This window comes from Rhodnius prolixus, unplaced genomic scaffold, assembly GCF_049639745.1.
Source record: "Rhodnius prolixus isolate KJV_2025 unplaced genomic scaffold, Rpr scaffold_2, whole genome shotgun sequence".
Taxonomy (NCBI): domain Eukaryota; kingdom Metazoa; phylum Arthropoda; class Insecta; order Hemiptera; family Reduviidae; genus Rhodnius; species Rhodnius prolixus.
In genome coordinates, this window is record NW_027411592.1 from 8388369 (window position 1) to 8413165 (window position 24797).

A 24797-nucleotide genomic window follows, 5' to 3' on the forward strand; every position below is an offset into this window, starting at 1 on the left:
TCATTAATTTTTATTTTTTTCTTTTAAAACAATAATGCTGCATTATTTTTCGGACAACCCAATAGATCTTCCAGCCTCCTAGCTAGAACTACATTTTTTGGCTTTAGACTTGATCTAGAAATTAAATTGGCATTAAGCGCTTAGACTCAGACTAATATGTTGGTTTAGATCTGCTTAGATAATCTCTCCCAATTTACCCATGTTTCCATCTTTAGTACGACCTTTTGTAACCTAAAGCAAACTCTACATACAAACTGTGCCACGGTGTATTGGTAATCGTAATAACACACTAACCCCAGATTTGATCAAACAAATACAAATTGGGTTGACTCAGGCTGCGTAGAATCAATGTGCATTAATGATTACCTTATTTGGATAAGCATCCCGTATTCATTTGATATTCTGCATAAGATAGAATAGTTCAGCTGAATTGTGTATTGAATTTCCCTTGCATAATAGGGATGAATGGTGTACATCAACCCCCCCATTCTTGACGTTGTCGTCATTTAGGTAGTTAAATTCAGCTAACTGTAAGTGCCGATGAAGATGTGGCTGGCCAGCTTCAGGTGGAGTTGAAGGCAAGAGGCGGGTGTCTGGTTACTGCGGTCAGCGACTTTGGTCAGCAAGTGAATTCACTGACGCGCTCTCATTTCCCCATCACTTTGATGACGTCGCACCATCTGATTAACCTTTGCGGTTTATTCACCGCTGCAACCGCCCGCCAGAAGTCACTGTCATGTTCAGCTTTATACTGCCTTAATTGTAGTTTATCATCGTAGTTGTTAGTAATAATAATTATTGCTAATTTTACTAAAATCCATTGAGATAAAAGTACACCTGGTTAAAGCAAAATACATAATATGTACTATATGCCTGCAACTGTAATCGCTTCTTAGAGCAACAATGTAGTCTATATTCCTGTATTTGTATGCACATATTTGACTACATAATGTGCATGCTGTTTGTTTTATTGAACAAGAACCAGAATACCTTTAATCGAATGTTACTTCTAGCCTTAGCTGCATCACAAAATTACAATGCACAAACACAAATTCAAATTGGAACTAGAAGTTTTGGTTTCATCCGTCTTCGGTCAGTTTTCAAGTTCGAGTTGGTTACGTTGTCTAGCTTCCCTAGTTTGAAGATGCTCTAGAAAACATGGGCATTCCTGTCTAGGATTGGTTCTTCCAGCTTCTTGTAGATTTGGACATTCCATATGAACCATTACAACTTTCAAGGCAACACGTAGGATTTTATTTTGGAAGACTTAAAGCTTATACTTTACCGTTTTACTTGTTGCGAGTCCAACTTTACAAGCGTTAATCAGTTAAAGGACTGACTATATAGAGCTTTATGGTTCTGCAATTGGTTAATTAGAAAGGACATTTCTTAATTCCAGTATGAGTGGAGTCCAGCTTGTGCCTTGGGTCTAGTTGTAGATATTTCAGACTTTTGTCCGATTTCTTCCTTTTTTTTTATGTCAAAGTTACTAATTTTCTAAGTTTTAGAAGGTTGTTTTCTAAATTCTAAATTTTTAGGCATAAATTAGCGTTTCGGCTAACTTACAAAAACAGACGAGCCTAAATTGTAACGAAAATCGCTAGAGAATTTGAGCCCTTAATCAAATTGTCCTGGACAACGTTCCAAATGTTAACTTAAAGATCTACATGTTATCCAATGAAAATCGTTCGAATCGTTTTTGGAAAAAAATCTCAGAGGAACTACTTGGTTGAACGATTTTAACCTAAACTTTCAACCTGGAAAATTTATTGAAGAGACAGGAATTCTGTACAGGAATAGAATATCCTATCTTATAATTCCACTAGGAATGTACGTCGATGTTCGACCAATACAGAACTGACGAATAAAATACTCGAATGAAGTTCCAAATGTGGAGAAAATCAATTCTGCGTAAGAATTAGACCAGAAACGTGGAATTCTAATAAGACTTCTTTATAGTTTTTTTTTTATCCAGTCAAGATAAAGATCTCTCGTTTTTGTTTAAAGTGCTTTTCATGGAAACTGATTTTAACATCGGGTTCTAAGATGTCACATTCCTCAGGACTTCTCTTTTTTTGTCTGGTGAACTTGTGATAAAGCTAAGTAAAAAGTCCAAGTTTAAAGTCTATGATGTGATGAAAGAGGTAGTTTGGGTGTTCGGCCCACATATTTTTGTTTTATTAGACGAAGTTTATGTAAAGAATTTTCATTTAAATAACTGAGAGATAATCTCTGAAAGTAGTGAACTTGATCTCGGATAATTCACTTGTCTTCAAATTAATAAAAATTGGTAACGATGTGAGATATTAAGAAACTAGTTTTTTGGGGGGGCTGTCTTCAGTTTGGCCTTTCTCTTCTTTAATAACCTGTTGTCCTTTTTTATCCTTCTTCCTTGCAAAGTCCAGGCTTAGAAGGGGTAGTGGCTCGGACAGAGTTAAGCACACTTTATTACTGGGATTACATGAAATTAAAAAAAAAAGAAAAAAGAAATCTGAGAGGAATAAGTGAGCTCTTAGCCTAACCATCAGGAATCTGCTGATCCAATTTGCGGATGCTGCAGTAGTGGGTAGCTGTCTTCAGCAAGATAGAACCCACCACCATTTAACTGTGGTAGAGAGAGAGAGAGAGAGAGGTTCTTCTTTTGCGGCCTTGGCGGGAGATACGCGGGATATACCCAGTTCCTGTTATATTAAAATGGGAGCCCCAACTCACATCATTCCTCCAGATTATTGCTTCTGATCGAAATGCCCTTTCTACCCCCCCGGCTAGTAGTGTATCCCTAAACTTCCGCTTAACCAAGTTACTTCTTCCCTCGAATCCATAGACCAGCTCTCCCCCGGTAAAGGCTTGAGGACGGCCTCCCCTTCCACAACTATCACCAAGTACATAATAAAGGACGACCTCTGGACAGGAATTCAGAGAATCTCTTAAGTGACTTTTTCCTCCACGTCCTTTCTCTTTAGTTTTGTAGCTGGAGGACGGCGAAGGGCCACATAGTGCTGGGCTTCTCCAGTGCCACCCTTCCTCCGCCCTATGTTTATCTTGTTTTCCTTTACTTAGCATTTTCTTTAGAAGTTTTTATTTGTACTCTTACATCACTCGGAAGTTCTTGCTGCAGTATTAGTGCTCCCTAGCTCTCTCTCAACTGAAGAAGTCCTGGCGGGTCCTTCTTCCACATTCTACTGCAGAATTTTGTCCGTTCCTTCGCATTGCTATTCTGACCGTCGCCTTCTCTTCTCCCTTATCTACATACCCACCCTATTTACCACTTTCTGGATGAATAAAAATTTGAACATTATCTCTTCTATTTCGTTTTTGGACATAATTTTATTTTAGTTGAATTGAGGAATCGTAGGCATAATATTTTGGCACAACTGAGCCAGAAAACAATTAAGTAGGTTCGTTTTTTTTTTTAGTGAATGACGTTTTCATTGGGCTCGCAGGGTTTCTGCGAAGAATTCTGTTCAAATAGGCGATGTATACTGACCAAAAATGTATTTGTATGTATTATAAATGTATTTTACGGCGTTCAATTGTGCAGTGGAAGGAATTTATCATTTATTAACTCTGTAAGACGTTTAAACAAAAAAAATCTTACCTTTTTCGCAATACAAATCCTCTATATGTGTAAAGAATATATAAATTTCGACTAATGAAACAGAAAAGTTTCTCTTGAGGCTTCGTCAGTTACTTAGTAGTCAAGCAAGTGATTACACATCTACCTTAACTTCATTTTAAATCAATATTTTAAGTGTACCACGCACAGACAAGTTTCAACGACATAAACAGAAATTAAGTTGTTTGTTTGAAGTTACCAATGAAAGTGTGAGTGCACCTTCTTGTATTGAGAGATCCGCTAAATAACTGAAAAATCAGATGTGATTAATGAACACAGAAAATTCATAACATTCAATAGGTTTACACAAAACGATGTACTTAATTTACATGAATTTATTTATGCACATGATATTAACCTAGTAGTTAGTTGAGGTTGCAATTTATAACCACCGTTACAGCTGAGGTAGGCTATAACGTAATATAGTAGCCAGTGATTAATATATACTATCTATTTGTAATTGGATATCATTTATAGGTACATTTTGTATTCATGTGTAGACGTTGGCAGCAATGTATCACTTTATGATGAATGAAATTTTAATAAGAGAACACTGTACGCTATCTTGGTAACCTTAAAGAAACAAGACGGAAGTTATAGTTAGAAAATTTGTGGAAAATCTGAAGTAAAATGGTTTCCAGGTTGCATTTAACATTGGTCTGGTTTAAGGAATGTTTTTTAGCTAAAACTGATTTTACAAGGGTTTGGTTTATTTAACAATTGATAAAATGTTCGGGTTTATTGTTCTTCGCGGTTTCTCTCACTGTTGGTTAGAAAATTCTTCAAATTCAAATGATGCTTCGCAGGTTGCTAATTAGTATTTTTCCTGGACCGTAGCATATTTTTCAAAACTTAGTTTTTCTCTTTTTTTAAAAACCTCTCAAAAGCCTTTCAAAATATTCGATTGTTTCATTAGAGTGGTTAGGATGCTTCGTTTCAAAATGCCTTTTTAATTTTGTGAGCTTCATGCCTTTCATTAACCAAAGTTTCGTTGCAGATTAAACAAAGCGGTTGCTGTTTGTCTTAATTATTAAAAGTAAACCTGTGTTGCAGAAATGATTCGTTGTATGTTCTTTTGGATGAATCTGGCTCTTTTCTTGTACTTTCCGATGTACTCGAAGTCGCTTTGGTTTCTTCTTTTTCGCATTCACATTTCTTTGCTTGATTTAACCTCTTATCTATTTTAGAGTACAAATTCAATTAAAATAAATCGTAAATAAGTTAGGATGTTTTTAATTTGTTGTATGAAACGTAGAACTGTGCACCTTAACTCCATTGAAAAGTGAACTGCCACAGAACAACAAACTTATCCTTCATTTGCATGGTATCTTTGATAGGATCACTGCAACATGTTATTCCTATTACTTGCTGAACTTTCGCGAGTTACTGAAGTAAACCACAAAATAAACTTGTGTTTTCTATTAACTTGTTAATAAAATGTTAATGAGTGAATGCATTTATCAGTTCACAATATATTTCAGCGACCTCTCGAGGGGTCGTGACCCATAGTTTAAGAAGCACCACTGCTGAACGCTTAAATGATCTTACTTGTTCAAACTTAATGCCGGAGAGAGAGTTAAGCACCTTATTTATTCCTGGGTTTTAAAAATGATCATCACCCTGCATTACCTTTTTCAATTCTTCAGCCTCTTAGCCAAAACAAAATAAATATTAACAAAATTACCCAAGAGCACAATCGACATTATCGACCAAACACAAGAGAAGGTTACACGGTCAATTTAAGGTTATGTTGGCTAATGACTAGGTTATTAAAATAATACAATTTACTCATTTTTTTCCCCTAAGTCCGGTGTGAAATTGGTCTTATAAAACACCATGTTTCATTTACTTATAACTGTAGTTATTTACCCACTATACCACAGACTGCAATTTCAACAGAAATGGTACCTGCAGGGGATAAAAAGAGACTGTAATAACATTTTTATCACGTGACTAGAAGAAATTATATGGGAAAGGCAGCGTTGCTTGCTGGCAGCGGACAGCCAAGTAACTAGCAAGTGTTTTGTTTAGTGCCATGGTGTGGAGGGGTGTTTGGGTATAATGCTGGGTTCATGTTCGCGCTGTCATTATTGAATGTTACAATACCATATCCTCTCGCTGACATGAACTTTCCATGGAAATTGCCAACCTTTTTATCGCCCGCTTTCTCAGCGTTTCAGCAAAGCTTGGCTGGTAATTTGCTTTCACCATGCTTTACGTCTACTCAAGGGGAATTTATTTCATTCGAGAGTTATTATACTAGCATATAATTGGTTCCAGCTTGATGGACCAGTTGTGAAGGAAATATTCGTTTTTGTTTCCCCCTGAATAAGATAAAGTGTTTTTTGCATACTGGTCCTTTTGTAGCCAATCCATAAACGGAAATCGTACAAACTTCAACTTGGATTTTTCGGGTAAAAGCTACCGGAGGACGCCACAATAAGGTTTTGGTCAAAATACTGGAATCCCCCACCCTGAAACAGGGAGGAGTCGTTTACTGTTGCCACTCTTACTATTCCCCTAGCAATTCTGAAGACAGCTTCCTCTAAATTAAAGAAACCAGGCTTCTTAGGGATGTTTTAGGCAGCGTGGGAACAAGAAAACCTGGTGCCCAATGAAACCTCCCTGTAAGATGGTAGCCGAAATTAGGAATGTAATGGGTTCTACGGCGAGTACACACACTCTATAACCCAAGAAGAGAAAAGAAGTAACAAAAGTCAACTGACTTGGAGAACCACTAACCTATTGCCTAAAACAATTCTCCTCTCCAAGAGGATGACACAGCCTCCTTCACTATCTGGTAGGTAGATGCAGATGTCCTCTCCAATCCGATTTAGACAGAAAATTACTTATTCCGAGGAGTTACCTGGTTTCTGGATTGTTCTGAACTAGAATTTATCCGAGGGCTCGCCCAACTATTGTTGTTGAGTGTTCGGGTTACCATTGTGGGTTGTTCATGTTGTTAGGCTGGGATCTTGCTATCCTTTAGAAATAGACTGTCCATTTCTCTCTGGAGGGCCTAGTTTAGTATAATCGGTTCTAGTTGGTCAAAATCCGAGACAATTAGAAGTGTAGGGCGATTTATTTAGGTACCTTACGTTTTATAGCGTCGCTCACCAATCTCAATGTATTGTATATTGCCGTCTAATGGAATAATAAGCAGTCCTAAAACTAAAGGCAGCGCCAGTAGGCAATTTCTGGCTCTGTCTTTTTTCGGAAGAAATAAATGACAAAAAAGAGGCGTGAAGAGTACCACGGACGACGAGTATGCTGTTTTGCTCTTCGACAGATCTGATAGCATCGCCACACCGTTCACACATACGAAACCAGTTAAGACTAAATCACGTCTCAATCTGGTTGTCACTTCTTTGACTACCTCCTTCTTCCACTCTCAACATCAGAGTTCAGTCCTCGAAGTTACCTCCACCACTCTTTCACTAGCAATAACTCGTGACATCACGTTTCACATTGATGCGTGCCGTTCTGTCATCTTTCTGCTTCTTCTCCCTAGCGCTATCACGTTCTCTCTAACGTTAAGATTTACCATGTCATCATTTCCACGGGGGAAATCTAATGGTGTCACCTTACCTGTCTGTAGTTCAGAAGTTCAGATCTCACTACTACATTTACTAGCTCAAGGTGGGGAATGATACAGGTTCGTACAGCTGATAGCCGCAATAGTGGGGGGTAGGGGCTCATTCTCCTAATAATAGATGGTTTATCTCAACACTGTTTCCTGTTCTGTCCGATAGGGATCGTCTCATTTCCCAAGTCCGTCAACTGACCATTTCCTCCTTGTTTGCAACGGGGTGCGTTCGTATCTGTACAAGAGGTTGCCTTTTCACAAAGTTGCCTTTTTCAACCTTTCACTTGACCGGAAATTGTTTCTTACCAGCCGAGGAAAAGTCATTTTATTTCAAATGTTTTATTATTATTATTATTTTATTTTTTGCTCGAAATGCATTTCAATTGATATTTAGGTCAATAGCCTATATTCATGGCAAAACTGTGATGTGTAACATCACAGAAACATCACAATATTTAAAAAAAGACTGTACCAACACTCTTACGACACAAAACTAAAAAAGAACACCACAGCACTTTCCTTAAAAAAGCACAGAAAATCATCACACTTTCGATTTCCCAAACACAAAGATACTTAAATCAGAAACCAACACACTAAAAAGGAAAGTGCTAGAAATGATATACATATCTAAGACAGAAAACAGTTTAAACTTCAAAACAGACACGAACAATTTAAACAATATATACGCAAACTTACTACAAAATACTTGACAATTGGCAACACTGACTTCCACACAACCTAACACATATTACGCATAGACCGATCACACTCAGTCCATGAACAGACGAGACAAAATACACACCAACCCCGAAATGTAATAGTAGTATTACTTTCTAAACCAGGTAAATAATTTTTGTAAATTTCGTTTTATTATACATATTCATTTCAATAGAATCATTGTTAACAAACTGTAAATATGTTCCGCAGCCCTGAAGATGTCCTAGTCACCCTAGGTCGAAAGCTCGGCAAAATAAATTTTACTGAACTGAAATGGCATTTAATTTTTCATCCTATTGTAATATTTTTTGTTAAAATTACTTTAGAGAATATATGAAATCATGGTTTCCTTTTATATAGTACAATGCCATTTGTATATCTTTGTAAGTTCTAGTTTCCGTATAATATTGAAGGATTAAATTTGCTTTTTATTTACTAGGAAGATTGTAACAAGAAAACATTTCTGTCCTAAGTACATCCCTTGTTACTCCGGAGCTGGAAATGGAGCAGCCTATTCTTAAGCAAACTCGGTATCCCTGGCAAACATTTGAAGTGAAAAAAACCTTTTACAATTGGTGAGGAACTTGTATTGCCCGTAGCGATTTCCGTAATTGTCGTTAATGTTTTCATTTAAACGGATTGAGTACGGATTTTAAACTCCTTAGTGCCTTGGCACATATTTATTTAGTATAAAATTCCCCCCCCCCCAAAAAAAACGAACAGACAGACAAAAACAGAAAAATAAAGTGACAAAGCAAAGAGTTCTGTCTGAAGGCGGTTGCATCTTCAAAACCCTGCTTACACGGACTTAATCTCTCGCAGAATTAAGGTATGATTAACATCTGTTTATCATTTCTTCCTGTGGAGAGGTTTTCTCAACCACTTGTTTTCATTCAGTAAGAAAAGATATAGTAAGCATTGATTTTTCATTATTGAAACTTTATTATATTTTTAATGTCAGGTTGGTACTACTGTTTCTAATAATGAAGAATAATTGCTCCAGATGGCAATGGGTTACTTGTTGCCCACATTAGTTAAGAACATTATTGAAGGGCTCTCTCTCCTGTAAAAGTAAATTTCATTTAACTTCTGAACTGTAAGCGGGGTCTCCTGTTTATAGATTCTGCTTTATCTAACAGCAATGGGCGGAGTTACTGCTAATTTCCTCTTCCTTCCTTTGAACTTCAAATGAAATTCCCTCCCTTTTTCCCTTCCCCACTATTGGCTGTGCTGCTTCTCTGTAGTTTTCCTCTTGATTATTTTCCTTTTAGCTTATTTTAGTTTTTATTTTTTGCCTTGTTTTAATTAATTATTTATACTAAAGTCCTACAGGGCCATTGTCAAAGTCTCCTTCCACCCCCGCAGAGCTACTTCACTTCTCTTGTAATTTCATTCAGCTTTCTACTTTGCCCACTTTATTTTATCGATTAGACAATTCGATTTAATTCTTAATTCACAACTTGTCAGAAGCACGATTATTTCTTCTCTTTTCCTCCCTTTATTAATAACAATATCTCACACGACTTTCTTTGGCCTTTCCTCCCTACTCCCAAACTTCTGTGACGTATAATTTCTTCAATTTACAATTATTTTTTAACATTAATTTAATTTTTTCCAATACGAAAATTATATAGATAATTTTTAACAAATTGAAAAGGCCTTCTAGAGATCATATTTACAATGTCGAACATTTTTAAATGAATTTTTAATTATCTTGTTAAATAATATATGAATATTTGTTTAAATTATAATAATATTAATAATAAAATACTTGTATAAAATAAAATATAATATTAAAAATAAGGAAATAGCGGCTCTTTTTGTAAAAGAAAATATCCTTCCATTAATCATCTAACAACTTCTGTCAGTCGATCAATACATTATGGCGGTTAATGTACCAAGTTGAAAGTAACCGCAATAAAGGAATCAACTTTTAAATGATCCAGGTTTTATCTCTTTCACATTTAGTGACAAGACTGGTCCTTGCGGATTCTCCTTTATACTCAATTCGACTATCTATTCACCCAGTTATTGATAACTTAATCTATCATTTATTTTTCTTTCTTCTAGCCGAAGGTTGTTGATTGTACTCAAAGGTTTTTGTAGATAAGCCCTAAAAAAAAATAATAATAAAATAAGTAAAAAAATCCTATGAAATAAATCCATCTTTTACCTATTTCTGCTGACATCAGACTATTCGTTAATGTAAAACTTGAGCCAAGTAGTTAAAGGCGATACCTGCAAAGCTATAAAATACATTATGGTGCTGGGTTCGATTCCTGATCCAGGGCCTTGGATTTTATTTGAAGTTATAATGAGAACTTTATATTTACATTTGCTATATCCACTTCCGTCCGTGACGTCTAATTTGGTAGTTGGAGGTTATGCCAGTCTGAGGCATTAAAAAGTAAGTGGCTTTCTTTTCTGGCGGAGCTTAACTCCAGCTGCTAAAATATATATATGTCGTTGACTTTATTATTAATATCTTGTTTATAACAAATAAAATGTAGCTACTCACAGAATTCCAGCTGGGAATCTCCCGCATTCAAATCCAATATTCCACTCCTTCAACTTGGAAACCAAGTAATCTTAATAATATATAAGGGGTAGGGCCGTACTAAAATGGTACTTTAGGGCATGAATTCTGCACCCTTGACAGTAAGTTAAAAGGCCACAGACTCTCTTCTCCGAATAATTAATTCTTAAACACCTAAAGTATAAACTAACAACTGAAATTGGTTTAAGGTAGCTGTTTTATCGTATTGACTTTTATTTTGTAAGAACAAACTCACATCTTCTCGTATTTCCATTATGGGAAGGACAGGAGGTGTTTTTTCCGGTTTTGTTGGCTTCTTACTTCCGTTCAAAGTTAACTTAACCACAAAAAGAGGATTACGTCTTGTAAGCCCTATTTCGTTCAATTAAATACGTAAGTTATTTATGTAAGTAAGTTATTTATGGTTATAGTTAGGAAGCCGCGGCGCTGTTAAATTCTCTGGTACCTCAAATTATTTTTATTTTTAATTATGGATTATTTAAATTTTAAATACCTTATTTTTTAGCATTAACTATTTTGGGGTTATTCTTTGAACTCGATCTCGTAATTTGAAAATTATTATTGAAAATTTGCTTTGGTCCTAAGTTTTGGATAATATCACTCATTTTATCCATTTTGACTCGGAGTTAACTAGTATTGTGGGGGTAGGAAATATAGTTTAGTCAAATCTTATTTCCGCAACCCGGGAGTTGCCACCAGCAGAGTAGCTCCCAAGAAAAGTATCCAAATCTGAACTTCCTGCGAGTTTAATTCTCTCTCAAGGACCAATTAGTAAGAACCACCTTCCGGTACTTAGAGAACCTTAACACGAATATTTCCGGCGAAAACTTACTATCTACTCGATTGCAATACTTCCATCTTAAGAGGAGTAAGAGATTGTAAAGGGTAGAAAAGAAACTAAGAATGGTCAGCTGATTATTTAAGGTCATCTGTTTTTAAAATAAAATAAAAATTGGTTAAAAAGCTGCTATAATGAATATACAAGACCTATTTGTTTATAAGAACGTAAGGTAACAGGTTAGCCAACCCTGTCAGATTAAATTTCCCCATAAGTTTTACAACGATGGAAGGAAGGTTTTTTGTTTAGAAAATGTTGGTACCCTTACTGCCAGTATTTTGTTACCGTCTAGAACAAAGTACCGCCTGGAGAGAGAGATAGAGAGAGTGGCTGGTAATGGTATTAGGGAGGCGCAAGCCAATTTAAACGTTTGCCACCTAGAGAGCAGCAAGGTAGAGTGTAAAGCCGCTTACAGTTTTAGTGATAGGCGCCCTAGCTCTTGCAGATGGACGAAGGGCGATGCAAAAAGGAACGCAGGAGAAACGAAGGTTCGCCCCTTCCTCCTCCTCCTCCTCTTAAGTCGCATTAAGTGTGATCTTATTGTTTCTTGCCGCTCACTGTACCACTATTATCGCCTCCTTCCTCTCTCCTTAGGTACATTCTGCTTAGCAAAAAAAGGAAAAATTACAATATTTAGATCCTTCCAAATTGAGACGAAAATGAAAACTAACTAGCACTTTTTGAGGCATTCTATTTGCGGTTTCTTTTATGTATTTATTTTTCTTACAACACAAGAAGGAAAAGACTTAGATTAGGGGGCCACCCCCTTAAAGAGTGATTTAGAATGGGGCCGCATGTGCCAGTGGAACTTTCGACTATTTGCTAAGCCTGCTTTATGGTAACCGCTATTAGTTTCTTAAGTTATCCAGCTTTTCTGGAATTGGGGACTGCAAGAATGGCTTGCTGAGGAATGGATACTTGCTATTTAATAAATTAGGTTTTCTGGGAAGTTATCCTTGATTCCGCCAATCTTTTCTGCAGAAATCCATTAAATAAATCCTTAAATTTAAATTTGCTATAGTATCTGAGGTTGACCGCATTTCTGTGAATTGCCGACTTTCGGACATTGTGTGTTTTCTTGTCACAAATTACATAGTCCATCATGGGTCAGAAGAAGAAAATCAAAGGGCCAGCAGGTGGATTCGAATTCGAATTTAGTGGGAAAATGACAGATTTTTTTCTATGTTTTGAAACCGACGCATAGTATGAATTCTTTTCTAGGATACAGCACACAGAGTAGTACAAAGGCTTCTGGCACTTAGGTTTAATTATTATTATTATTATTAATTAATGTTATTTTACGGATTATGTTTCTATAATAGAATGTATTTTCGCTTTCTATAGCTACAAAATCTCATTCAGAATGAAAATTGATAAATGCAAAATAACAAAAATAAAATTAATAAAAAAGTGAATTAATTTCTCTTCCTTCATTTGTTTATAATTAATTAATATTTATTTATTAATTAAAAAGTAAAAAAGGTCGAAGAATTACTTGATATAGTTTTAAATTAAAAAAAAAAAAGCTCCTGTTTTAAATAGATAGTGACCTTGTTTGGGCTAATTAAATTAAATTAATTAGTTAAATAGCACAGAGGGAGAGAGAGAGGAGAGAGAAAGAACGCGAGATTGTGTCTGGCCACCCTCTGTTCTACTTTTGTTCTCCAACTATTATCTGTTTTGTGCTCCTGTCCAAAACCTTGACCTCCTCCGCTTTCTGTTCAACCTGTTAGCCTGTTTGAACCAGTTTCATGATATCATGTAACCAAAAGGCTTTGGGAAATTTGATGAGTTGGTGTATTGCGCAGAAAAGAATTAAATTCCTTGAAATAATTATTCAATGAAGTGATTATTACAATACATTTTCAGTGATGGATCATATGATTGTTCGAGTATTGGTAGCGTATATCTTCTAATTGAAGTAGAGGGCTGGAACATTTACGCGAGCCATGTTAGTTGTTACGATGGTCCTCTTTTCAGAAAGAATTACTTCTTGTATCCTCTCATTTCTCTCTTGCTTTTGCAATGCAAATTTCTTTAGATGTCAGTTGGGAAACATTTTAACATTACATGGATGTTAGATCTTACAGACGGAAAATGACCACGAATGAAAGGAGGGAGAAAAGTGCATGTAAGGAGTATCTCTTAAAGGTGCCAACTGAGAGCAGCAGCATCAATTAGCAAAAAGTTCGAATGCATGTCTGATGTGCGTTATTACTAATGTTATATTATTTATTCCCTTTAAACTGTATTATCTCTTTATTCCTCAAATTATTAGTAGTTATTATTGATTACTATTTTTTCAAATAATTAATCAATACTTTTTTTTTCTGTTTCAGGTAAGTCCTGCATGGAATATTCTGTTTGCTGCGTAAGAACGGAAATAAGTCATTTTGTATGTTCTCTGTAAGTACAGATTTTTGTTTTAATTGAATAATTCTGACGATTGTAATATCGATGAAGGCATCTTTTAGCCTTAAACCACAAAATATTTGGGTAGATCTAAACAAATAGGTCACAACGATAAAGATATTCTTGCAGAGGAGCTTTTAAAACGGTATCGCCATGATAGGATTGTTCTCCCTGCTCACGTAGTCAGGATAATTAAAGGCAGATTGATTAGGCACTTATCCTACGGGTTCACTAGATCAGGGTGTGGGGAGACAACAGGAAGAATACCAGTCTAAATCAGGTGTGATAAAAATAAGGTTCATACAAACATTGTATAAGTCCGCTTCTTCTTGTATCTCTTTCGCGGAATGCTTGAAGCTATGAGGAACTCAATCTTCGAACAGAAATGATGCGCTTTTTATAGTCTAGCGGCGCAATACCAACAGGCCAATAAGTAACAACCAACAGTCAAAAAATCATTGACCATTTCCAGCCTACTTCATCTTTACCGCTGAGAGCGATCGTGCGTTCTGCTCTGAATAACAGAAAGGGTAACTAGACAAGATCGATCTAATCTACTTTCAGATGAACATCTATCTATTCAGTACCGTACTTAGTATTTTGGCACAGACTTTTATAAAATGGAAACGATTGACTATAGTCGTGGCAGACTAGGCCGTTTAGTTCAAACATTTTAGTTTGTATACAACTTCATTCTCTGTTAGCTGTTACTGGGAACACCAGTTTTCGAATCCAAAGACAGAAGTTTGTCTGGAAACTAGTTTAAAAAGGTGATATCCACTGATAATGCACACTTTCTAGGGTGAAACTGTTCATCAAAACAACGTAGGATGAATTGCATACAGATAAAAAAGGCTTCTGAAAATAGGTACATTTTTCATTTAAAAAAAAGTAAGTGTTTTCTCACTGTTGGCTAGAGAACTTTTCATCTCAGTTCGTTTGTGTGTACCCAGTAAATCCTGAGCTTTCCGTTTTCACATTTCTTCCTCATTCAAATTCCATTAATTACCCTCACTTAAACTCCATTACGCACTGACCCAGTATCATTCAATAAAATACAGCAGAATTTGCAAATATGGCTTGATTGATAAATGATGAATGCATTTAAGCACACATAGACTAACATAAACAAAGCACTATGTTGACAATGTAATAACTGTAAAGTGTATTTAAGTAAAACACTAGCAATAAGTGTGACTGCCACACTGGGAGGTTATATCGGTTATATTTGGTCGGCAAAAAGAGGATGGTAGGTTATATTGCCAGAAAATAATCACATATTAGGTGGGGATAGCCCTAGGGTGGGGGTTGGGACAATGTCGCTAGCACATTGCCGCCTTCCCTGCCCTTCAACAATACACATTACAACCTGTTGCTCTATGCGACACACTGCCAGCTAGATCGTATACTCCTGTCTGCTCTGTACCCGCCGCCGGCGCTTTATTTAATTCTTGCACTTATATATCACTATATCACACGCTTTGGGCTGCGCCGTGTGCTCTCGCTAATATGTGGGCCCCACACTGATAACCTTCTCTAACCACTGCTCCCACAGCAGCCGAATGATATATAGCGTATTATGAATAATATCTGGCTTAGAATTTATTTTATTATCTTCCTAATGTGATTAATTCACGTAATTTCAAAATTAGATGTGAAAAGAGGCAGAGCTAAATTAGGATATATTAAATTGTTCTGACAATATGGCATTTCCTTATTGCGGTTGCCATGTACCAGAGAACTGATTTGGCGGCTTGCTTTGTGTTTTTTGCAGAGCATCGAAATCTTCGCTCAATTAGCGCTCACCTCTTGTTTAAGAGCCAATCGTATGGCGACATTCTTTCTCTGCCGTGACTCCCATTACTCAGCTTCCATTGGAAAGAAGATTGAAGCCAAAAAATACCACTCTTCTTCCCTTTAGCTGTGGAATACAGTCGATGAAGGTGAGAGACTTGATGCCATCCCTTTCTCCGGAGATTAGCTTGGATGCCAATAGAACATGGTGCCACACCTCCCTTAACTTCAAATCAGTCCCTATTTTGTATTCCTGTTTTGCGTTCGTGTGCAGACGACTGTTTATGATTGCCAAGGTTTCTATCTTGACCCAACCTTAAGATCCACTGTTTGTCAGATTCCTATCTACTGCTTTGCGATTCACTTATTGGGAGTTTTCAAGTGAAGGGAAATCTAGTTTATTTCGCAAAAATTGTACACTTTTAAGATTAAATGAAAAACTGTTTTTATAAAACTCCGTGTAGCGTTCAAAATTGTTTTTTTGATAAAAAAGAAAAGTTGTGTCAGTTTTCCTAAATAAATAATAGTTTTTTTTGCAACCAAAATAATTGTTAAGTTGGTCAATTCTATTCACTTTTGCAACATTGTTGTTAAAAATTTAAGCTAATACTTTTTTTTTAGAGCTGTTTTATTAGCTTTTAAAATGTTACTGTGATTAAAAAGTCCAGATTTTTAATTAATCCTTTAAAAAAAGTCCATTAATAGTTTTCTAAAATTTTACATTTATTATAATCTTTCTTTTATATCAAATTCTGTTTTTATGGAAGCCATTTTTTTTTCTTTATGATAACATAAATCTGGTGATGCTTACAAAAATTGTTAAATGATCAAGAACTTTAGACAGAAAACTCCAGGTGTGGAATAATTAGCGACAATTATTCTCCACTGTGTAGAGAGGTCTTTGGTCAATCGATTTCGGTTGTTTGAGCCCCAAAACTGAAATCTTAACAAAGCAGAAAAGATGCTTTGCAAGTTGTTTTCGCGCTGTTCTGGAATTGCCAATAGTCATATGTCAGAAAACCAACGATTGCATAGTTATCAAAGGGGGATTTATGGGATCGTTTTTCAAGTAGGCGCCACGGTAGCCGAGCGGGTTAAGAGGCAAGACCTGCAAAGCTAATATGTATTGTGGTACTGGGTTCGATTCCCGGTCTTGGCCTTGGATTTTATTTAACGGTTAAATGAGAAATAGTTAAGTACGTTTGCTAATCGCCTCCGTCCACGACACCTAGTAAATGGTAGTTGGACGTTAAGCCCCGCCTGAAAAAATAGGCGATTACTTTGATCCCATAGCTCGGCTACCATGGCGCCTCATTGATGGGATCATTTGCACACCATTGGATGAATAGGATGAACTTGATTGTTGCAAGGTGGCCCTAACGGCCGTAGTTGGCAGCATTATCGCCTGAAGAAGCCACCTTTGTCTCTGAGTTAGCTACTATTATCGCCTCCCGGACTAAAGTCCCAGTACAAGGTCCTAGTCAATGCTACCTCCTTGTGACACTTTTTGGTAGTAACCTGATACCGATTTCCATGACTGGTGTGAATGAGGGGAAAAGTGATTTCAAGCATTGTTGCCCCTTTTTTTTAAGGACAGTGAACTTACCAATCCAGATTCCATCACCTCTCGCTGCGATTAGACTGCCACGGATGGATAAAAAAGCTGAAAATGGAAAAGTTTTGAACAGCTTTTCTTCCAAAAAGTTGAAGAGAAAAGTATTAATAAAGCTAAAATAAAAACAAGGAAAGTTATCCTGCAACTGAAAGAGTCAAAATGAATGAAAAGTGGAGCTTGCAGGAAAATGGAATAAAGAATTATAATACAAACTGACAAGGAGACATGAAACGGAAGAAGTACCTGCTATTGTTTCTGAACAGGCCGGAAAAGCTTTGTGAAAAGGCTGCTTTTTGAAATTGAACCAATGGTATAATTGGTTTTTGATGTAAAATGTACGTCAGTGCGTGGGACAATAAACCCTGGTACTTGTACCCTGGAACTCTCGCAACGGAAAGCGAAGGAGATTGTGATGTATGTCAAAAAGGTAATGGTTTAACAGTGAAATAACAGCTGCTAACCACACGCGAACAGACCAACCGTCAACTTTCTGTGCATGCTTTTATGAGTACTACCAATGTTATGTTGGCAGAAGTGAATGAGTGTCATCATGTATTTCCGAAGTTATGTATGGTGACTCTCAATGTAGTGTCTGCAATGTTGTATACAAACACACACACAGAAACACTTGAAAACAAGAGAGAAACGTTGCGTGAAAACAAGGCCTTTTATGGTGCTTTTTTATAAAACTTTTTGATTGGCACTCATGGACTGTTAGTGACAAGGTGGGCATGCTCATTTCGTTCCATCAGTCCAGTGCTGCCAACACTGCCATTATAATTATCCCAACGTTGCTCGTGTAACCCAATGCTGCCACAACATTCTTGTTATGCGTACATGCAGAAGTAGAGGTAGTGAGAGAGCGAGCAAAAGTGGCCCCCCCCCACGATTCTGGCTTTTACACGCTCTACAATTTGATGAAGCCGTCCACTTGTAAAGTTGGTTGCGGTAGCCCTTCTTTTATTTCTATAACTGGCGTTGAGTGCAGTACAGTTCTGCGACTGACTAGCGCCTCACCTGCCCAACCAACCATCTGCCTGCAGCTTCTCATTTCACTTACCACCACCCACATCATTTCTAACAGCCAATTTTCATAAACTGTTTATTTCATATTTTCCTATAGAACGGCCCTGCTCATCCCTTCATCTATCGTGTACTCGTTTTATTGTTTGTTTTTTATTGTTCCGAAACGAGCGCCGTTCCTCTTGACATTAGCAAACGCATCTAAGCATTAGTTCTCTCTAGAAATAGAAATAGAATAGAATAGAAAAGAAATTTATTATTCTGGGACAATTGTCTCCTAAGAATAAACACAGGTACAAATAGAGGCCTTAATACTCATAGTTTGGCCTGTGATTGAAAGAAAATAAATAAATATTTACAAAAAGTGAAAATCAAAATATCAATAAAAATTAAGGAAATAAATTAAAACAATTAAAATTTCGGAGGAAGCTGAATAGAAAGGAGATAACTGAATAGAAGGGATTTAATGATGGAAAGGGTAGGAGCATGGCGGACAGTTGATGGCAAGGAGTTCCAGAGAGAGAGGTAGCACGTATTAGGAAGGATTTGTCAAAGGATGAAGTACTGTGAGAGGGAATATAGAGATCGGATGAGCGAGATCTGGTATTACGGGAATGTACCGAGGATTTAAACTTAAGGAGTTGAAAAATATAGGAAGGCCTTTGAGACTGGATGACTTGGAAAAGGAAAGAAGCCAAAAGATATTGGCGGCGATAGGCAGGAAAATTGGCAGGATAGATAGGATATGTTCCTTTGGGAATCCTTGAGTTATGATTGATTTAATGCGGTGATGTTGAGTTGATGAAAAGAAGGGAAGGGTGTCCCGCGAACGGACATAGTAACCCGACACATTGCAGTCGTGTTGACCGACTTTCGTTAGATTTATTACAAAAACATTACAAACATTGCCCCCCTACACCGCTCGTGTTGATAATACTGTGTTCTCATTAGTAATTACTGATGGTAGTGGTTGTAGCGTAGCTGGAGTAAGCTGATAGCGTTCCAGCTCTCCCTCTGGAACTGTACTGGTTATTCTGGGAGTAAATGTATATGTAGAGAAGCTGGGAATGTAGGAGGGCCTGGCGGGGTCATTGACGTGGCCGGCCATGACTCTTTGCCATCCTGGTTTGGCATAGGCAGCGCCGTATAACGACGACATCCATACATAGTGGGTGAAATCACAACGCCTGGGTTATGACCTGATTTCAAAGTCTATGCTCGTCTCATTTCTGTTACCACCACACCCCTCCTTCCATTCTCCACACGCTCATACATTCTCCATTCTCCAAAATGGAGAATTCCCCACAGTTTGGGCGAGATCTAGTTTGGAATACCCTTTATCGTGCCGCCACAGTTTCCACTACTCCGTGTCTCGCCATACAGCGCGTTCTGGCATCTTGTTTCCCGGTAGAATTGTAGGTAAGCTGCAGTGGTACATGGTACATGGTACTGTACAGGGACTGGTAGAAACCGCAGCTAGTACTGGTTGCGGGACAGACAAGAGGACTTGGTGGGGTGAGTGTAGGGTGCCTACATCGCACTTGGCGACACCTGTCGCTCAGCGGGCCCATTAAGCCCACATGGGACCGAGACTGCTGCACTAAAATCCCACTACCCATCCCTTCCTAACTCATGTGTGGGCTACGCACGCCTCCTTCCAGAAGCCCATCAACTTATATTCTAAGTGCCTGAGCACATATTGTGCATATCCTCATTCTGATTTCTATGTTCTTTTTTACCCACAAGTAGAATTCAGATTTTTTTATTTTTATTTTAAACATCGTACAGCCAGTGAGAGTACAGAGACGAGGAGGGAACTTGGAGCAGTTTTATTGTTTTCTTCTCTTGGTTTGTCAAAATGAGCAAGAGAAGCAGTAGATAGCTGAACCAGATTATCTGGAAGAATATGTAATTCCTGGCACATTAGATCCCATCTAAAAATACTCCTTACTAGGATTTCCTACCTAATCGTCGAGAAGAGGTGTTACTGAGCCGCCTCCGAATTGGACATTCAAGACTGACACACGTGTCTCCCATCAATTTACCAATCGGGCGGTGTTACCCTTACTGTTAAACACAATTATACTGTCCGCCTTGTTACGACACACTTAGGACGTCATTCGAGCAGCCCCAGGACTGAACTTCTACACGTTGACTCTAGCCACATTCGTATAATACCTATTTGATTTCCTTAAAAGCACCAAGCTCTACAGCATGATTTAATAGACCAACTGATATATTGTACAAAGTACACAGATTTATATAAACTGGTAAATGACAAACAAAAAGAAGCCTGTTAACAAAAGTATGCTAAGAAAACCTTATGAAATTGAACAGCTCCAAGAAATGAAGTCGATCTCCAAGACAGAAATGGCCACTTGTTCCGAGCTGAGGCTCTCGCAACGCTGCACTCACTATAATCAAAAGTTTTTTTGGCAATTGCTGAAGATGTCCATTGAAAGAAGCATTTCCATTCCCTTGAATAAATGAGTTAGCAATTTTGACGTTAAGAGAAGCTGAAAACCGAAAAGGCTGCGAAGAAACCGTCTGAGAACTATAAAGAATGGGATATCTACTGGACTTAACGGCAGCCAAGTAGTCTACAGGCAGACTTTAAAAATTATAGGTAGCATAATGGATTCCCGGACATTGCCCTAATCTTCACCAATCAGAAGACAGATTTACTGGGAAAAGATTGTGTTTCCTTCTTTAGCAAAGAACTATGTCACCTTCAAGTTTAGGTTAGAATATTTAATAAAATAGCTGGGCTTGCAGTTGGCGGGATACAGATGATTATGACTCTTCTCCGAGTATTTCCTGACCTCTTCTGTGCCAGAATACAATAATGTTGTATGCAGAGGAACAATTTTACTATTTACAGAATGCTGTTTACATTTGTGCCCACCCAAACCAGTGTTACTGCAGCAGTAACGTGGGATAATAAAGCTGGTTGCTGGTGATAGTTGCAAATGTTTAAATAATTTACCTTACTTTATAATTAGATGTAAAATACCAAGTAGTAGGGAGGGGGAGTCAGTAAACATTAGCAGCAGCAGTATATGCCACAGTATACTGGTGTATACTGCAGTATACATACACTGTATGTACTTGTGTATACGTGTCACTCATAATGTACCAAAAGTTTGTCCAAACATTTTGGGATTTATAATTATATGTTTATACAGTGAGTTTCTGGGCGGGATAACAGGAGCGCTGGACGCCTGCCTCTCGCTCCCTCTGGACCCCGTGTTTACTTTGAATTCTATCAACATTCCTCCCACTTTCCAGTTTTCATTTGTGCAGGCGTGCGTAAAGTTGGCCAAACAGATGTACATTTTATATAATTTGATAACATTTATCAGAATTTCTATCTCTAATTAGATTTGTGGCTGACCGCAAACGCTATCAACTTACTATCAATACTTAATTTATCGTGATTGCTTCATTATTCAGACAATGATAGCTGTGACGTAGCGTTTTCTCCAGCGGAAGTAGCGAAGTTAATGCTGGCATTTCCAAGCGATCTTTAGTTCGTCCAGTTCTGTTGTAGTATGAGAAAGGTCCTCTGGATCGAGAAAAGATTTTTTTAAGAAATGGTCGGTGTATGTTCGTGCCAGTCTGTCCATATGCACCGCAATTCTAAAACGTAAAATCGCAGGAAATTTGAAACTTGATTTTTGCTTAAATGCTAATAGAGGGATGCCACAATAAGATTTGGATAAAAGTCGTTCAACCTTAAGTACCACGTAACTTAATAAATTTTTCATTATTAATTTTCTCAAAAACGGTTCCTCTCTTTTAAGTTGCATAAATGTAGGTCTGCACCTTTTATTTGTTGCATTATCTCAGGAAAATTGGAATAAGAACATTTCTGGGGTAAAAAGTATTAGCGCATTACAGGATAGCACTAGACTGGGAACCTTTCACCAAGGAGACTAGTAATATTGAACATTCTCTTCTCTTAAGTAACTGCTAAAGGAAATTACAAAATAGCAGTTAAAAAAAAAATGGATTTAAGAGAATTAAGCATGTTCTAATTCTGTAATGGACGAATTAGGTTATAGTGTAGGCTCTGCAGAGGGAGCCGCTGTAAACATCATGTAATCGACTCGATCAGATCGTTATCCAGCGTATTGTACAGTCTATTAGCGTCATTGTAATGACATCACACAGAGTATTCACGTACTAAAGCATGCACTCTAAAGCGCAAACACACCATAGAAGACAGTCTACAGTACGCCCCACACTCTCTCTCTGCTTGTTTACAGTTTCCTTTAGTTTTCCACTGCTTTTCAGATCTGAGTACCTGAAAAGGTACATTTCCGCCTTCCGGCATAGAAATCCAAAGGTACTGTTGGTTTCCAGTTGGCTGCCATTATACAAATGCCCAACACTAACGCGAAAGCTAATCTACGTTTCCAGTAAAATTGATTCGGTCACGCAAACAACGAGAATCTCGTTTATCTAATGTCTTATGCATTGTTAAATGTCCTCGACATGGATGACACCCGAGCCATTATTGTCCTCACTTTTTCCGGTTCAAGATCAACTTTAATTCATTCTACAATTAGCTTTCTTGATGGTTTTCAATTCATTAACCTTGCTTTACATTGTCTAGCGTGCGGCTCGTCAATCAAAGTTATCATCCCGCACATTATGGCCATCATGCGAACAGAAATACGTAGGTGCATGTCAACCACATTTATTCATTCATGACCTCTCCTTCATGTCCCAATGTCACTGATGTCAAATTATGAGTTCGCGCACTTTTTTATTTCTTTTAGTAATCCTCATCCATATCTACCAACGTTTTGAGGTAAATTAAAAGAAATCATGGTGGAGATGAGAGTAAATTCAATCATGGTCTGAATACCTTAAGAGCAAATAGTGCATTAGGCATCATGGAGTGATTCTTAATGCATGCTTTTCGATCTACATGGAATCCCTCTAGAGGTACATTGAACAAAATGGAAGGAATTTTGTACTCCAGGCTTCCTAGAAAGTAGGCTACCCTGTTAAACTGCAGATTTCATGCAAAAAATGGTTTGAAAATGCCTCAGCAAATGACAATGGCCTTACCAGACGTTGCCCTTCACCAGCACGATCTTTATCATTAATTTATGATCTTATCGATGAACATTGAGCGTGCCCAGACAGTGATCTAAAGTGGCCTAAATTTAATGCCGAAGGACATTCCGCATCGTAACATCTGCTGCTTTATATAAATTACATTTGCCGAAAATAAGTTACAGACAAAAGATAATTTCTATTCAAGTTCACTTGATAACATTGACTTCTATTTACAATATCCAATAATTCTGGTTATAACATTAAGTCTGGGAGAAACCCTCCGATGAAACAAGTCTAAAATGCAATAATTGGATATCAGTAATTAACTATTATAAATCTACAATCCCTCCCACAATAATCTTGTAACAACAGTAATCTGAATATTGCACATTCAAATTGCATGAAATGAATCTCGGAATCTTTTCACTATAAATCATCGATCGTTTCTAATTCTTCACCAAGAGGTTTATGGTTGGACTTATCTGGAGCTCCAGTTGTGCAGGAATAGAAGATAATCAGCTCAGCTTTGTGAATAAATGTTGATAAGCATTTCTTTTTGGAAACTGTTACTAATCTCAGTAATTTTTTATTATCAAGTTTTTACCACGTTTACTAATCTCAGTTTTTTAAACGACATCTCTAAATAAGTGGAATGCAAAAGACAAAAAGTCGAAGAAGAACTAGGAGATAACGGAAGATATTCTGTTATTGTTCTATCTGCTACACACGTCTCAGACTAAAAAGCAAACAGACTAGCAAAAAGGGTTGAAAATATTTGCCCTACTTTCAATGTAAGGGAATTCCTGTGTTAGCCCAAATGGAGTTAACGTCAGAAATGTTATAAACGCACTCGTAAGTGCTGCTACATATTGCAGTGTTCACAATTGGATTTACTGCATTTCCTTGTACAACATAATGTACTAAATATTTAATTGCATAAAGCCTCTTATATTCAAGAGCAATATGTATGTACGTTTGATTGACAGTTATGATTAAAATTAGATTCAAGATAATTACCTGTATTGTTTGCATTATATTTGATTGGTAGTTTGAAATCTAATAGATATTTTGTGCATATGATTAGTAAAGTTCAGCTTTAATTGCAAAGCGAAGTAATATTAAGAAATATAAATTAATTAATTACCACAAAACACATATTTTTGGCAACACTGTACTGGAACTAACAAGAACATTTCAAAAACTACCACCAAGCTAAACAGTCAAGATAGAAGACACATTAAGACTAACCTATAAGGTTATCATCACCCATAATGTAAATAAAATTACAGTTGATCATCGATAATTTTTTGCCACGTTTTCAAACTAGTCCCTATTCATAATAAAACAAAAAGTTGTCACTGAAATTGCCAATAATCTTTTTTCCTCTTTTAATTAATAAATTTAACATTGACGTTGAGTGACCCTTTACTTTAACAAGTGGACGATACTGTCACAACAACTACAGGAATATCGAACTTAATATCTACCGGCTATTTGTCATCACAGCTAGCTGCAGAGTCTCTGCGGTGATGTCTAGTCTCGACCTACAACAAGAACAATGCTAGCCCT

General features: G+C 37.1%; 1 protein-coding gene and 1 long non-coding RNA gene across 6 annotated transcripts in view; one reads left to right on the forward strand and one right to left on the reverse strand.

Moving 5' to 3' along the window:
- LOC141448883 (agrin-like) overlaps positions 1 to 24797 on the forward strand; it is a 397223-nt gene that overhangs the window by 177973 nt on the left and 194453 nt on the right. The window lies entirely within an intron of this gene.
- LOC141448881 (uncharacterized) lies at positions 1720 to 24472 on the reverse strand. The gene is made up of 3 exons (XR_012455247.1): positions 24373 to 24472; positions 24246 to 24284; positions 1720 to 11915 (listed from the first exon to the last, which is right to left on the reverse strand). It is a non-coding gene; the product is annotated as an uncharacterized lncRNA (long non-coding RNA).